The 16,824-nt window shown below is 32.1% G+C and overlaps 2 non-coding genes across 2 annotated transcripts; both read right to left on the bottom strand.

Moving 5' to 3' along the window:
* Positions 1 to 779: 779 nt before the first annotated feature.
* Positions 780 to 926, bottom strand: LOC112034418 (small nucleolar RNA snoR138). The gene has a single exon (XR_002885360.1). It is a non-coding gene; the product is annotated as a small nucleolar RNA snoR138 (small nucleolar RNA).
* Positions 927 to 1,027: 101 nt separating this feature from the next.
* Positions 1,028 to 1,141, bottom strand: LOC112034416 (small nucleolar RNA U19). Its single transcript, XR_002885358.1, has one exon. It is a non-coding gene; the product is annotated as a small nucleolar RNA U19 (small nucleolar RNA).
* Positions 1,142 to 16,824: the final 15,683 nt, after the last annotated feature.

The following is a 16,824-nucleotide window of genomic DNA, read 5'->3' on the forward strand; positions in this document are numbered from 1 at the left end:
GAAAATTTGAGATGTTAATTTCCTAAATAGTTATTAAATGATGCTAACTAACAAAATTGTTAGAAAAATAATGTTATTTTGAAAAAAATAACATCATTTTGTTTTTTTTTTAACAAAATTGTTAGAAAAATAATATTATTTTGAAAATCCTAACCTTTATGAACTTTTTAAATTTGATTGAAAAAAATAATGCCGTCTGGATACCAATTAGAATCCAATTTAATTAAACTTATTATACCCGTTGCTACAACTTAACAATAGAAAAATAAGACATTAAAATCTAATGGCACCTATTTTTTCTCGGGTCACTTAAACGTTGGCACCTACTATTTCTCAGCATCCCAACTCTTCCATAGAGGTCACCGTCTACACAAACACACGTCCAGTTTCATTACTTTTTAACTGAAATATTCTTTTATTTGAATTAGAAATTGTCATATTACCCGTTAATTAAATAAAAGGTAAAAATTAAAACTCACTGCCATACCATTTATCATTGTGTATTTAAAACAAAATGAAATTTCAATTACAAAAAGTAAGCCAAATCCAATTCCAAATACAAGTATGTATCACAGAGATTTTTCAATCACTTTATAATAGAAACGTATTTCACTCAAATATTTTTATTTTTATTGTTATCACGACTTTATTCTTCATTACCTCGAAAATAAAAAAAAAACAACAAAATATGGTAAAATTATAAATACAACATTGACAAAATATCAATCACAAAAACCGAACAAAATTAAAAATAAATAAATAAGTAAATAAATAAAAAAGAATGTTTGAAGCCATCTAGGAAAGGAACAGTAAAAGAGAAGAGGCGTTCCTTACCCTCAAACAGATTCAGATTACTGTGTGCCCCTGTCTGAACCACACGGCGTTTTTTGTTTTTTATTTGCACCATCTGGTTATTCTGAGGCGATCAAACCACTCAAAAAAAAAAAAACATATATTAATGTTTAAGAAAACCCATAAAAGAAGAGAAGAAAAAAGAGTAGTAGATGTGAAAGTAAAAAGAGAAAAAAAATGTGAAAGGCTTGTTTGGGGGAAAACAGATGAGAGAGATACAAAAGAGTCCCCATAAATTCAAAAAGGCCTTTTTGTTAAATTTGATATCTGCCTCCTAACTAAGCCAGGTATGAAATCCAGAGTTCATATGGCTACTCTTTGAGGCAATCACACTTTTTTACATCACACCAAATTCAAAAACCACAAACACACCCACACCGCAATAAGAAAGACAAAGAAGTTGATTTTCTAGCCGACTTGAGCTGCCACACTGTGGGATTAGGGTTTCAGATCTTTCCGCTTTATAAGATTGTGTGCTGACAACTGCAATTACTAAAATACCCTTATTTAAAATATGAAATTATCTTGGTCGGAAACCCTACCATTAAAACTAAATGCTATTCTTTTTTTTTTTTCTTTTTTTTTTTTATACTACTAAACTTTTTTTTTTTATATATTTATATTTATTATTTAAAAAAAAAAAAAGGAGCCCTTTTGAATATACCTTTAAAAAAAAAAAGGTGTAAAGTTAGTTTGTGTTTTTTCTTTTTCTTTTTTTTGTTAATCTCATTTCATTTTAGTCCTAAATTTTTTTGAGATGGTTTCAATTTCATCATTAACCTTATTTACCTCATTTTAAAAAAAAAAAAAAAACCTTATTTACCTCATTGAATATACTATGTAGTATTAATAAATTGCATGTGTCATTTAATTACAATTTAGGTTCAGTTAATGTATGTCTTTTGAGCATATAATAATCATCAATATTAGGAAACTTTTTATGGAAAATTTAAAAAGTTGTCAAAAAAGTTAATTCCCTTTTCACTCTCTCATAAAAAATTTCCTAAAATAGTTTACCCAATTTAATAAATATTTAAAAATAGTTTCAAACTATTACCTATTTCTGATTATAGTTATTTATTATCAGACCAAGACATCAATTAGTATTTGATGTAGATGGAGATTGAACAATATATCTCTTATTCAATCATCGAAGACTTTACCAGTTAAGTTCTCAAATATATATATATATATATTAAAATAATCATGTTAGCATCCACACCACACTAGTTTGTGTATAATAAAAAAAGATATGAAATTTACATATTTAAGCCCCAAAATTACTCACATCAATCTATCTATAAATGTGTATATTTTTTTATTTTTGAGAAAGATAAATGTGTATATTTATTATTTACACAATTGCTACAATAACCATGTAAAGAATCAACATCGTTTGTACCACTTTGTATTCCACAAATAAAAACTTGCCACATATCTCCATATTTAATTAAACCATCCTATTATGTTTTTTCGTATTTTAATTACCCAAAATATATTAAGAAACCAAACACCACCACCATCAACCTTGGTTGACGCCGACTACCTTCACCCTTGACGTGATCGGTCACGGCAACCACCATCGCCTGATCTAAAACACCGTCGGACATCCAAGCCACTACCCCCTCTCAATCCCATGGGCAATAATAGAATGCAAAATTTCACATCTTTCTTCATTTTTAAATTTCTATTAGACCCCATCGAACAGTACCCATTAGTTAAATTTCTCATCTTTCTTCATTTTTAAATTTCTATTAGACCCCATCGAACAGTACCCATTAGTTAAATTTCTCATCTTTCTTCATTTTATATTAAGAAACAAAATCAACAATAAAAGAATGGAAAATAAAACAACATAAACAAATCCAACATACAACAATCAAAACCAAAAGGATCTCTAGAACTAGAAGAAAAGTCCAGTGGTTTGAGATGGGGTTTAGTCCTTGGTGGCACTAGCAGTGGATGGCCATCAATGATTGATGGTGTTGATTCCGGCGAAGGTTGGTGGAGATGTTAGTGGGGGTGTATTGTGCTAGATCCACCATCCCTTCCTCCAATTCTTCCTCTCCCAATATGCTCAAAGACCATGGTGGCAGTGGGCAACCATAAGTGGCGGTGTTGATGTCGTCATAGACCATTGCTAGTGGTGCCGATGGAGTGATGCTAGCTATGGTTGGTAGTGGCAGCAAGGATGTATTGGATTATAAATTTATTTTATGTAATAAAATAAAAAATAATAGAAAATTAGGATGTGCTCAAATAAGTGGACACATGGCAGGTTTTTATTTGTGGAACACAAAGTAGTATAGGGAGAGTGGGATAGAAAATGTTGATTCCTATGTAAATATGCACGGTTATTTTAGCTTTGTATTCCATTATTTTACTAATTCACAATTTTTCTCCTTTTTGCTCTCTCTTCTCTATGCAAACCAAACTCTTTTCTTTTCTTCTCCCTCATCTCACAATTTTGCTTTTTTCTCCTTTGTTACACATAAGCACATCCACATGAATACACCGAGAGAGAGAGAGAGAGAGAGAGAGAGAGAACACTGTTGTGAATTTGTGGGTGGTTGACTGGAATAGAGATCGATGCTTGTGGGTCGATGAGAATGGGTCTCGATGCTTGTGGCAAAGATCGGTGCTTGAGAGAGAGAGAGAGAGAGAGAGAGAGAGAGAGAGGTATTTTGAAAAGGAGATAGAGTTGAGAGGTATTTTGAAAAGGAGATAGAGTTGAGAGGAAATAAAGCTGAGAGGAGAGAGAGACGTTTGAGATGAAATGTCAGAGACAATAGAGATAAGGACAAAATAAAAAGGGGGGAAAAATAAAAGAGAAATGATTGTTTGAATAAAATAGAGTGTAAAATAGATAATCTGATATAGGTGTTTTTAAAAAAGTGGTTGTGTAAAATAGGAAAATTAGGTTCTTATACTAAATAAACATAAATTTTTACATGAGTTGATGCAAATACTCTTAGATGGTTTAAAAAAAATGTCACCATCCATTAGACTTTTATCTTTTTATTTCTACATTTTGTTATTTATTTCTTCTCTCTTATTAGGTCCTCTTTCCCACTAGCAATTGCCATAGTATTTTCATTCATAAACATCTCCTATGGGCCAAAAGAAAAGGGTTTAACTATATATTTGGTCCCCAATCTTTGACTTTTGTTTCAAAATCATCCTTATAAGTTGAAATGTTATATTTCAGTCTCAATACTTCAAAAAATGTTAGAAAAAGGGTCTTATCATCATCCAATCAATGGATAAAATACTTAAAAAAAAAGTCTTTATCATCAATCATCAAATGGATTTAAAAAATGCTAACATATCAAACAGAATTTAAGCATGTTATACAATCTATGTTATCAAAGTGACTTGTTTCATGAATTTTATTTACTACGTCAGTATTTTCCAACTATCAGATGATGTTAATAAAAATTTTGAAACATTTAAGTATAAAGATAATTTTAAAATAAAGGTTAAAATTAAGGAATAAATTTGCAAATATATTACCCCCAACCTCCACGACCTAATGTCAAAACATAAAACACAAACTCTTTTTTTGGTATAATGTTAGAACTAACATTATTGACCTAAACGTTTGTATCAAGCAATCATGGGATTTATTCATAAATGGCCATATGTTTGGAGGTGTTTTTACACCCAATTAAAATGAATTTTATGTTACAAGAATGGTGAATAGGCAAAAGACGAGGGTTTTGATCAAAGTTATCAATACCATATTGGTATTAGCCGTATTCACCAATAAATTTACTTGAATATGCTTCCTTTGCTAGTTAGAATCTAAGAATATTGCTTTCGACTATTTGTTTTCATTGATGTGCGTGAAATACATAATAAAGTACTTCCATATTTGCATATGAACCTTACTTTTATGTTATTTCATAATTGATTATGAATTATCTCTATTTTTAAATAATAAAGACTTTACATGTTAATGGGTTTTATGTAAAGCATAATTATGGACTCTACTCAAGTGGGTTGATCCCAAGTCATACTCAAAGACCTACAATATGTGGTGAAACCTAATGAAATGAGGGAAAAAAAAAAAGGAATTGGGGGGAGACAAAGAATTCAAAAAAGTCAAAATTTGGAATCAAGAATTTTCTGCATATATCTTAGTATTTCGAGCATGACTCTCTACTCAAATATTGGATTGCAGTTATTCAAGTTAGACTGAAAAGTTAACTCAAAGGACTACAACTTTGTAGCCGCTCAGATTCACACTTATACTAGGTCAAAATCATTCTTTCAACATGGACCTGAAAATTTGACGAATTTCACCATCTAAATATCCTTATTCTTTTAGAGTTTCTCTACAATGATGAGAGATATAAAGAGGCTAGGACTGAACATGAAAAGGTGGCCAAATAGAAGAAAATCATATAGTGAAAAAGAGGAGATGGTCGTCGCATGTGAAGTTACTCTATGGTTTTTCTTCTGATAACAACACAATGACTTTTCTCCTTTAGTTTGTTTTTGTTTTATTTGTTTAGTTTAATGTTTATTATTTGCTTATTGTGTTTTATTTCAATGACCATGAATGGATAAATTTTTTATTATGGTTGATGATGAAACCTTGTTAATGATTATCACCATTTATTCATGTGATTTGATTTTCCCATAGTGATTAATCTTTAATGATTTAATTTTTCTTGTTTCATATCAATTGACAAAGATAGGATTCTAAATTTGAGCTCAATCATGTTTTTCTCATGATTTAGGATCATCTTAATCAATTGAATGCTTGGCTTACAATTTTTTGATTTTAAAGTTGAATGACTCTTGTGATTTGCTTGTCAATGAATGCAATTAATGATTTGATTTTAAATATAGGGAGCAAAAAGTAGCATGCTTTAGATTTTGAAATAGCAATTTTATTGAGAATATCTTCCTTGATAACGATATTGAATTTTAGATTATCATGCAGTAATTTGGGAAAAACTAATGATTATGAATATTTGCTAATATGAATTCAAAAAGTAAATTCCAAAATCATAATTCCTTTCTCTTGATTTTTGTTACATCTCTATATTGTTTTTTAATATATCTTTGCTTAAGTTAATTGTTTGCTTAGTTTTATTTAATTTTAAAACACCCGCTTTTTACTAAACTATATTAGGATTTATTTAGTTGAGATTCGGTTAATTTTCCTATATTCACATTGGTGTCTGTGGGTTCACACTCATACTTACCAAGCTAAACTATAGTATGGTTCAACGGTTTATGCATTTTCAAGTATTTTAAAATCTTTGATGGTTGTATAAGAGATCTAGGATTCAATCTCCGCCTACACCAAAAACTAATTGGCGTTTTGATCTGATGATAAAGAGCTATTATTAAGAACGGATGCCATAGGTTGAAACTCTTTCAAAAAAAAAAAAAGTATTTTAAAATTTCACAACATATCTCAATTATTCATTGCTAATTGCTTTGCACCTATGTCATTGAATTCGCTTCTCAAGCTATAATAGTATAGTTGCCCTTCACTTTAATGAAAGGAATGTTAAGTGAGTACCCTTTTGTTTGCCTCGAAATTGGCATGTCTCCTATGCTTTGCTTGTGTAAGCATTAAGTTCATAGATTCTAAACTCTTCCAACTTCGTTTATGTTTTTTGTCATCACCTTTGTAATCTAAGCATCTTGGGAATGGTTTATGGCTTCGGTTGTAGTATGAATTTGAACTAAAGGCCTCATCCAAAATGATAGTGAGGCTTCCGTTTGACACCCTGGCCAATGATAATTGTATTTTGGATCCACTTGATAATGGATCATGAGCATTTGGATATGTGAACTTGGAATCCCCTTTATAATGAATCATGAATAGGGAAATTCTTCATTTACATTATATAGTATAATATAAATTTACATTGTAAATATATAAAAAGTGACAAATGTTGTACATATTTATATAAAAAAATGTACAGAATTTACCACTTTTTTTAAATGTGTGCAAAACTATAAATTTACCACTTTTTGTATCTTTATAATGTAAATTTACTTTGTAAGTACAATGTAAACATATAAAGGCCTCGCGGGTATTAGTATATGTGAAATTTGGACCTTTTTGAGTATGATATTCTATGATTTGAAATTGATTCTTGATATGTGAAATTCTAAACCGTGAGAGACATTTTATACTCTTTGCGATCCAGGAATTCAGTTATTCATATTTGAAATTGAGAGCTACCATGACATTTGAATAGTATTTGATTTTGTTATTCAGTTATGAACTTAATAGTATTCATATTTTAATAGTTTTTGATTTTGTTATGAGTTATGAACTTTGAATCATTTGAATTATGATACTGTGATAAGATTTGTAATTTGAAATGCTATATAACTCAGATTAATACCAAAAACAAATTATATAAGAAATTGATAAGTTTCAATAATTAGAACAAAATTTATTAATCAAATGAATGGGTCATATAAGTCACAACCATACATATCACAATTATAGAAGAATAAACAATACAATATGAATGTGTTTGACCTATGGTCATTAGAACCAAAAACCACAAAACAGCCTCAAAGCCTTTCTCTTCCTCAATCCCATTATTCAACCCAATGATGCATCATGCCTATCAATTGGGATGGAAAATAAGGTCGAGATAGAAGCCTTCACACAATCCCATTTAAGAGAGGTGAAAACAAAGATAAAAAAGAAAGAGAGCAATTTAGAACAAAACTCCAAATGTTAAAGCAACAAGAGAAGCGAAAATGGTAGGTACAAATGCAGTGGCATCGGAGGTAGGACTAGGCGCTGAGGCTGGGGCTTCGGCAGCCATCACATTTTGGATTGTAGATGTGGCCATCAGCATAATCACCATGGCAAAGAAAAGTCTCATACTGAATGCCTCCATTGTAAGTTTGCTTTAGCTTAAATTTTCTTGGAAAGATTTTTGCAAAGAGAGAAAATGTGTGGAGGGAAGAAAATGTTGCAAAGCAAAGCAATAAAAAGACTCGGTGTATTGTTGGGCCAAATAAAGGGTTTTATAGGTGTGGGAGGAGAGAGAGAAAGTTGGGATTACAGCTTACAGGTAGGCTGCCCGTAGAGGCCGTTGCTCCAATTTCCAACCACTGAAATTGAAGTAATGCACACGGTTTCCTTTTCTGGGCTTTGTACAACTACAACATAATAAGCTTTTGGCTGCCCTATAGGGTGTCTCTAAAGCCTTTTGATACAATACAGCTGTTGCCAACCAATTTGTGGGCCTTTCTTTTTTTATGGGTCCTCATAAAATTTTAGCACCTCAAATTAAAATATATATATATATATATAAATAAAATATTGTAGTGTTGGCAAGGACATCTATAACCCCATTTCAGAAAATGTTGTGGGCTTCTACTTCTAAAAATAGTAAGCGCAATTCTGGGTTTGACAATTTTACTCCCCATTACCATATTAAATATGACATGTGATTGAAATGTGGGACGGTGAGCTGTTAATTACCTGGAATCACTCTCTCAAATTGTGGCTGTTGCTGATTGCTGAGTGGTAATGATGATTATTAATTCAATAATTTTGTTTCCCATCAAAAATTAGATTACTTTTTTTTTTCGCTTTTGCCGGCTAAATTGGGTCTGAGTTCTGCAACAGCTTTTTATGACCTTTGTTTTTTTTTGTGTTGGGCACTAGCTTGTTTTTTGTTTTTTGTATTTAGAAACAGCTTTTTATGACCTTTGTTTTTTGTATTGGGCACTAGCTTGTCATCTCCATTGCTATTTAAATTAGTGAATGAATGAGTTCTGCAATTTGAACCTCCATTTTTACAACAAGCCAAATTCTTCTGGTGGGTGTCACTCGATGCTGAATATTTAGCGCCCCCCCCCCCCTTTTTTTTTGTCTAACACAATAATGGAAAACATGTTTCTTGCCTATAAATAACTGCATTTTTCGCTTCCTTATTTCAATTGCCTGAAAAGTTCATGTTTATCATAAATGTTCGTTTGAAAAGTTTCTGGTTTCATAATTTGAATACTCATAAATTTACTAAAAATAAAGAAAACTTTAGCTTAAATTGCAAGGTAGTCTATAATTTAATCTAAACTATCATGTGATGGTGGGTCAATAATTAATAAGATTCCATAATTGGGACCAAGGACCAAAGTTGTTGAAATAGGTTATTTTGCCACATCGTTTCTGTTATCATGCACTTGGACTAGATGAAGAAAAGACAAAGTTTATGGTGAGATATTAACTCAAAAAGTGTTGTATGGCACTTCAAAAAAAGCCTAATGCACTATGATTTTATGTTATGGCCGTTGCCCATTCTGAAAACTAGTTACAATCTCAAAACTTTCTCTATGCTTTCTTTTGAGGGCAGTCAACATGATGATTTTGAATTGTGCATTGGACTTCTAATGCATGTTCCTTTCAATTCTAACATGTTTTTTTTCTCCTTTTTTACAACCTTTTTTTCAATTTGATAATCATAACATCAAATGCCAAATGAAAGGAATTTATAACTGATGGTCCAAGTTAAATGTCCTAGAATGGTAGTAAACATGCTAAGTAAGTATTTGGTATCCTCTAGTAAAGTTTATCCTTCCTTTTTCGAGGCATGAATAATTCTGTATTCTTTTCAGTTTTATTTGTTAACTTTGTAGTAGATTTTGATAACATGTTGTGTGTATATATATATATATATATATTTAGATGGGTTCAAGTTACATCTAGTGTAACTGTACAAGAGTTACATTTTTTTTAAGTCGTAGATTTATGAGAGATCCAACGGATAAAAACAAAGTATCATTATCCATTACAGCATTAAATACTTACTTAATTAATAGTCTCCTCATTAAATATTTCTTATGTCTCTTTTTCTCTCTCCTTATTAAGTCTTTCTTTCCATCTTTTTTGCAATTTCTCCTACGTTTCTACTTTTAGTTTTTTTTTTTTTTTTCCTGAATATCACTTCTCTTATACCTATTCAAAAAAAAAAAAAAAAAAAAATTCCTAACAAGGAGTAAGTACTATTGTATCTAAATTCCTAACAAATTTCCCAAAAAAAAAAAAAAAAAAATCAATTACGCTCAAGGATGCTAGAAAGTGCAGAAATAAGGAGAAATAAAAAACATTAGTAGAGAAAAATGGATGAAGATAGTAAACCAAATTTTATCAGATTGTATAGATTACAATAAGATAGAAACTACCCAAATTTGATCCAATTAGAATTTGTTTGTAATTCAAATTCGTCCTAATGTTTACCCTCATCGTATGACAAATTGACAATTGGATGGCTAGAGGCCTATAAGTTCTTACAATCATAAATACCTTTCTTTTTGTTAAATGTTTGAAGATGTAGTATATAATACAGCAAAACATTTCTCTTTATTTAAAGGCATCAAAGAATTTAGTGTTTTAATGTGTGCATTAGATTTAGAACCATACCTCCGAATAAGATCTGCTGGCAATGCCTCCATGTCAAACCGCCACATACTCTTACAATAGTATGCCTTTAAATAACTTTCTCATAATAGTGTAAGGAAAGTGATATTCAGGAAAAAAAAAAATGTAGAAACGTAAGAGAAATAGTAAAGAAAATGGAAAGAAAGACTTAAATTTCTGTTGTTAGACAACGTTCCTTCTTCTTTGTTAGACTTATTTTGTGTTTCAAATGGTTTTGAGGTTTCAATTTTCCTAATCTCCTAATTCACATACTCTCTTAAAAAAAATGATAGAAAACTTTATGGATAGAGGTGACAGCCACAGAGACAAAGCAAAGCCTCATAAAAAACATTACTCAAACATCATACTTATATTTCTACTTCAAAACCAATTAACCAAGTCTCCTAAACGGGGAAAAAATATCTCAAAATTAAAGCTTAAAAAGCCTCATGGGATTTATTTTCTTGCAAAGTGTTGGTTAAGCTTCTTAATTTGGTAAATTTTTTAATTCATAAAAAAACCATTTTGTTTTATCTTTTCTTCCTCTGCTCAGATCACGGTGAGAGAAAGAAGTAGAGAATTTTGTTTATTATTGGATAAGCAAGAGAGAGAAAATAGGTGAGAGAAAGAAGAGAATTTCTTTTTATATTGGGCAAGAAAGAGAGAGAAAAAAGGATAGAATTAATTTGTCATAAATAAGGAAGAGAAACAAAATAATCATTAAATGCTATTTTTCCAACCATTGGATCTATTAGAAATCTACGGTATAAAAAAGGTATAACTCCATAAGAGTTACACCAGGTGTAACTTGAAGTCTTGAACCCATCTCATTTTTTTTTTCTTTAAAAAAAAAAAAAAAACTGTATCTCCTTTTCATTCTCATCATTAATTATAAAATATTATTTTTGCCTCACCCAGAACCAACGGCCGTGAAGCTAAAGCCACAGCAGCCCTGAACATTAGTCTCAACGGTCAAGAAGAAAAAGGAAATCATGTCGTTTATAAAAAGACACTCACCTCAAGCACAAAATGGACGTTGTTGCCACCATTATTATTTTTTTTTTTTTAGAGTTATAACTTATGGCGACTACTTTTAAAGATAGTTTTTTTATCATCAGACCAAAACACCAATCAGTTTTTGGTATAGGTCTAGACACGAGATTGATCTCCAAATCTTTTCTTCAACTATTAAAATTATCAGTTGAGTTAACGATGTAAAACAGAAGATAAAGAAACAGTGCGGTTTTCATTATGCCAAACGTATCGTTTCACATAACAAAATTTGTTAACTTAGTAACACCACTGGACAAATTTTTTTTTTGGAGAAACAAAACCTAAAACAATCAAAGGCATTGTACATGTGTTTCAAAGGTACTCTACTACATAAAGTTCAAGATCATCTAGAGTTCTTAAGATACTCTATCACATAGAGTTCCTTAAATCTTGACTTTCCTTTTCTAATTTAAAGGTCCAAATTATGCCAAGTCATCCAAATTATGTCAAGTCAACATTCCACTAACAACTCATTAAAATAATAATTTTTTAAAAACAACAAACCCAATTAATTGTTAATATTGACGTTAATGCTAACGTTTCTAGAGAGAGAAAATACTATAAGTCTGTCCAGCCAAGACTCCATCGCTCCTCAATCATCCAAAACACTTGTCAAACCTTTGCATCACCATATGAAGCAATTTGGGCTCAAATTTTGGATCTTTCACTAACCGTGTAAAGGAGAAAGAATGATTCGGGAATGCAGCAGGATTTTTAAGAAGAAAATGAATACAAGTTAAGGCAGTGAAATGGATGATGCGGCCATGGGTGAGGTTGTTGTTGTTGTCGTTTTTTTTTTTTTTTTTTTTTTTTTTCGAAAGGGAAAAAAAAGTTCAGATCCAGTAACATGATGATAAACTAAGACCAAAATTAGCCCAATCTTAGAGGTAGTAAGATAGATAGAAAGAAAGAACACTATGAGTTCTCTATTTTCTTTCAAAAAGCCAGCCTTCTATGTGGAAACGTTAATGTCAAAGTGGGTTTTTTAATAAATGGGTTTGTTAGTGGAATTCTAACTTGGCATCATCTGGACCTGTAAATACAAAAGGAAATGTCAGGATTTAAGGAACTCTATGTGATAAGAGTATCCTAAGAACTCTAGGATCTTGATCCAAAAAACTCTAGTCCTACACACACACACACACACACACACATAAAACATAGACAAAATTCTTAGAGCATGAGCATCAAGTGTATGAAATACTAAATTTTTAACATTTGTCACACCAAAACCAAAAATCACCTTCATGAGATGTGTCAAATGCCAGATTTATTAGGCATTTGTTATAGTAACCTTCTAGAGCACTAGCATTAGGCGTGCTATGCCAAATGCCATTTTACCACACCAAAACTTTCTTTATCAATTTTAGTACATCATTTTACAATACGCTATATATCTAATATTCTATTTTAACATTACATAACATTAAAATAATAATAATAATAAAACTCAGCTATATTAAAAAAATTAACAAAAACAAAAACCAAACCAATCCAAGCACCACCGTCCATCATCCCCACATCCCACCACCACCAGCCATCACCCCCATAACCCTCCACCACTACCATTGGAACTCACCACCTGAGACAACAAAACCACCACAAAACCCATCCCAAAACCAACACACAAGCACCATAGGACAAATGAGAACAAGAAAAAAAGAAAAAAAAGAAAAGAAAAGAAAAAAAAGAGAGAAATAGATAAATAAAAGAGAGAGAGGCTAGTGGCCACTAGTGATGGATTCGCTAGTGTGCAAGAGAAGGACACCATTGCAAAAGCCGTCAATCTCAGCCCCACCACCACTTGAAACACTGATTTCAAGCAGTAACAACAACCAAAAAAAAAAAAAAACTTCCTACAAGTGTGAGATAAGAGAGAAGAAAAATACAAGAGGGAAGAGAATGTCGATCTCAACCCAGAAGAGAGAAAGAGAGGAAAAAGAGAGAGAGAGAGAGAGAGAGAAGAGAGATGGCCTTAATCTATCCACGTGGAGAAGAGATAAAAGAAAAAGTATAAATAAGAGGGGGAGGAGAGAGAGAAAAAAAATATTATTTGATTTTACAACATGCTATAGTACCATTCTAGCATCAGGTGTGCCAAATGCCAAATATTTGGCATCTAGCACACCAAACATCAAAAAACATCTCACATAAGATGTTCTAAATGACAAAAAAATTGGCATGGATGAACAGTATCATTCCAAATTTTGAATGGTACCGACACCAAATGCTAAAAAATAAATTAATTTTTTATTCAATTCATCTCTCCTCTCTCCTCTCACATCGTGTTACACTTCCTTCTCTTTGTCAGTTTCATATTTCTCTCACCTCTGTTAAAGATCTTTCCCCACCATTGGTACTTTCATCTTCTTCTTTGATTACTATTATTTTAAGCCAATTTGAATTCAGTTGTGTAGCTCACAGAATTACAAATAAAAGTAAAAGGTTTATGTCGATACCATATTTTGTCCAAGCCCAATTTACGCGTCAAAACAAAGGCCAAAAAAAAAAATCAAAAATTTTTTTTAAAAAAAGGTGAAAATCATGGATTTCAAAGCCAAAAAGGTGAAAATAAGTTCAATATGTTTGAATGGTAAATCCAAAAGTCACAACATTTGAAAAATCCATTTTTCAACAACTAAGACCAAAACCCTAACTACGTGTGGTCAAAAAGTTGACATTTTGATTCAACTGTTGGATCGTGTTGAATTTTAGACCATTTCGTAGGGCATATTTTTCCCTTTGAAATTCTTTTTAAAAACCAAAAATCTTTTTTCTCAAAAAATATAAACCAAACTCTTTTTTTTTTTTTTTTGAAGAAATCCGAAACTTCAAAAAAAAAAGATTTCAAAGCTTTTTATGAAATGTTCTCCAATGTATTTTCAAAAATGTTTTTTTTTTTTTTGCTTCCTTTAAAAAATACAAGTTTTCAAAAAAGAGTTTTCAAGAAGAAAATGTTTTCATAAAACACTTTTACCACGTAAAAAAATTGTTATTCTCAAAATCTCATAATAAAATATTTTCTAAGAAAAATAGGCATTTCCAACATAATATAGCTCACGGTGTAACCTTTTTATTTCTTAGCCTTTTTCTAGAATAGTTGTAATTTGTGGATTTGTGTTCAAAAGGCTCTTTCTCTTGAGTCTTTGAACACCCAGTGAGCTTACATTGTCCCTAACATTTCTTGGCACAAATAAGTTTCTTTTTGTCATGTTTTTACACAATTAAAAATGAGAAAATGGGAGATGACAACAAGGTCCAAAAAAACAAAAATGTGTAGATCCAATCAAAAAAAAAATTAGATTTAATTGCACACCGAAATCAAAATAGTAAAATAGCAAAACTATTGCTAATCGATTTTGAACATAAAAAAATAATGAACATATTAGATGCAAATACACTGACTTCTAAAATAAGAATCTAGATGAATATGGATTAAGTCAAAATTGATGTACTACCACGGATTTAGTTCGTATCTTATCTTATCCATTATTATCTTATCTGTTTTTTTTTTTTCAATAAAATAAATAAAGGCTTCTCGTATCCTAGCAAATCTGACGAATCCATCGTTTAAATAAGTAAAATAAAAAAACCAAGTCCATAGATGGAACAGAGGGAAATAGATACATTTATTCATGATCAGATTATATTTGTTTGATATACTGTTGTTAATATGAATGTAAATCTTAAGAAAAGAACACAATGTGGATAACCATAAATTAAAATAAAAATAATTAAATATTGAATTAATATAATAAAATATAAATTATACAAATAAATAAAAAAACTAATGACTTGTATTGAAAGATAGTGACTATTGTTGAGGGTCATTTTGTAAAACACAAAAAAAAAAAAAAAAAAAAAGAGGAAGGAGGCCCAATCCAGTAATACAGGCAGCAAATAGGAGTGGCAAGTAAAGAATAAAACCATTAAGCCCCAAGCGGTAGGAATAATGGGTCACAGGTCCATAAAATAAATAGATGGGCCTTGAGGAAGCAAGTGGGCTCGAAGGGCCCGGAAAGAGAAAATAACAACCCATGGGCAGTGTATGATGTGAAAAAGTAAGAATGAGCCGCGACAGGCTCAAAGTAATGTAAGCAAAGAGAGTAGGGAATTGTTGGTAGGCCCACAAACCCTAAGGATGAGTATGAAGTAATTGGGACGGGGAAGCCCAATGAAGTAAGTAAAAGCCCATGGGAACACAAAGTTAGAAAAAAGCCAAGGAAGCCAAAGCAAGTAAATGGGCCGAGGAAGCCCAAAACAAGTAAATAGATCGAGGATGCCCAAGAGGACACAAGAGCCCTAAGTAAGAAAGCCCATGGTCATGCAAAGCCATTTAGGGAAGAGAGTAAAACGGCAGGTCTAAAAGATGACCAACAGGACCAAGTCATTACAGCAAGAATGACAGAATAATATAGCAGGACATGAGGGCAACTAAGAAATAGGCTAAGGGAAATGTAAAACCCAGTATCAAATGAAGCCTAGCCTTAAAGGGAGCAATAAATTATGAAATGGTCCACTTAAAAGAACAAAGAAGCACGGCAAATTGTGCAAACAAAGCTCTAGATCGTGGCAAATGCATAAGCAGCAGGCAGATTTTAAACATACATGATAGGAAAGTACGTGCAAAGCCCAAGCACTAGCAGCCAGTACCCAGCCAATATAGGACGTGGTGGGGCCATAGGCCAGAGGTAAAAGGTAAGGGGGTGTGGTTTGGTGGTGGGGAGAGGGAAAAATATCTATTCCGTAGCTCCTGCTCAAGCCCTTTTGGGAGGTACGTCCTGCTGGGATGACAGACCATCCAAAAGAGGCAAAGTTGAGGGGGGACCGTTAGGTGCATGCCATGAGGGAAGGAGAGAGAAAAGCATTTACACCGTGGCAGGAAAGAATGCCACGGTGCACTAATAAAACAAAACAAACCTGCCTCCGTCTGGCGAGGGTAAGTGGTACACAGACGAACTCCTTGGTGGTCGGCAAGTACGCCTAGACCAAACATAGGCGGTTAAGGGGTAAGGTGGTAAAATCCAGTCACGGCAGGCCCTATAGAAGGACCCTTGCCGTGCCCTGTAGAGGGGATCAAAAAACAGAGTATCACTAAGAAAGAGGAAACAAAAGAAAAACAAAGGAAAGAAAAAAAGATAAGAAGGAAAATAGAAAACAGAGGGAGATAATACAATGGGCATGCACCAGTAGGTCGATTTCCTTCTCTCTCCCTCGAAATCCTACTCTCTTTGAGATAAGCAAACAAAAGAGATTCCTTTGGGCACCAACCATTTAGGTCCGGTTTCCTCAAAGTCATTAATCTCCACGGCAGGATCTTTTCCTAGGAGATTAGTTTCATTGAGAGGAGGCGTTCTTCCTCCTTGGTCTTTGCCTCCCCCCCCCCCCAATAGACCTAAACCTGACTTGACATTTATTTTCGATTAACTCATATCATCACTTAATCCTCTATCTCTTTTGTAAAGCTATTGTTATAACTACCGTTGCCATTACTGTGATTGGTA

This window comes from Quercus suber, unplaced genomic scaffold, assembly GCF_002906115.3.
Source record: "Quercus suber isolate HL8 unplaced genomic scaffold, Cork oak 2.0 scaffold_278, whole genome shotgun sequence".
NCBI classification, from domain to species: domain Eukaryota; kingdom Viridiplantae; phylum Streptophyta; class Magnoliopsida; order Fagales; family Fagaceae; genus Quercus; species Quercus suber.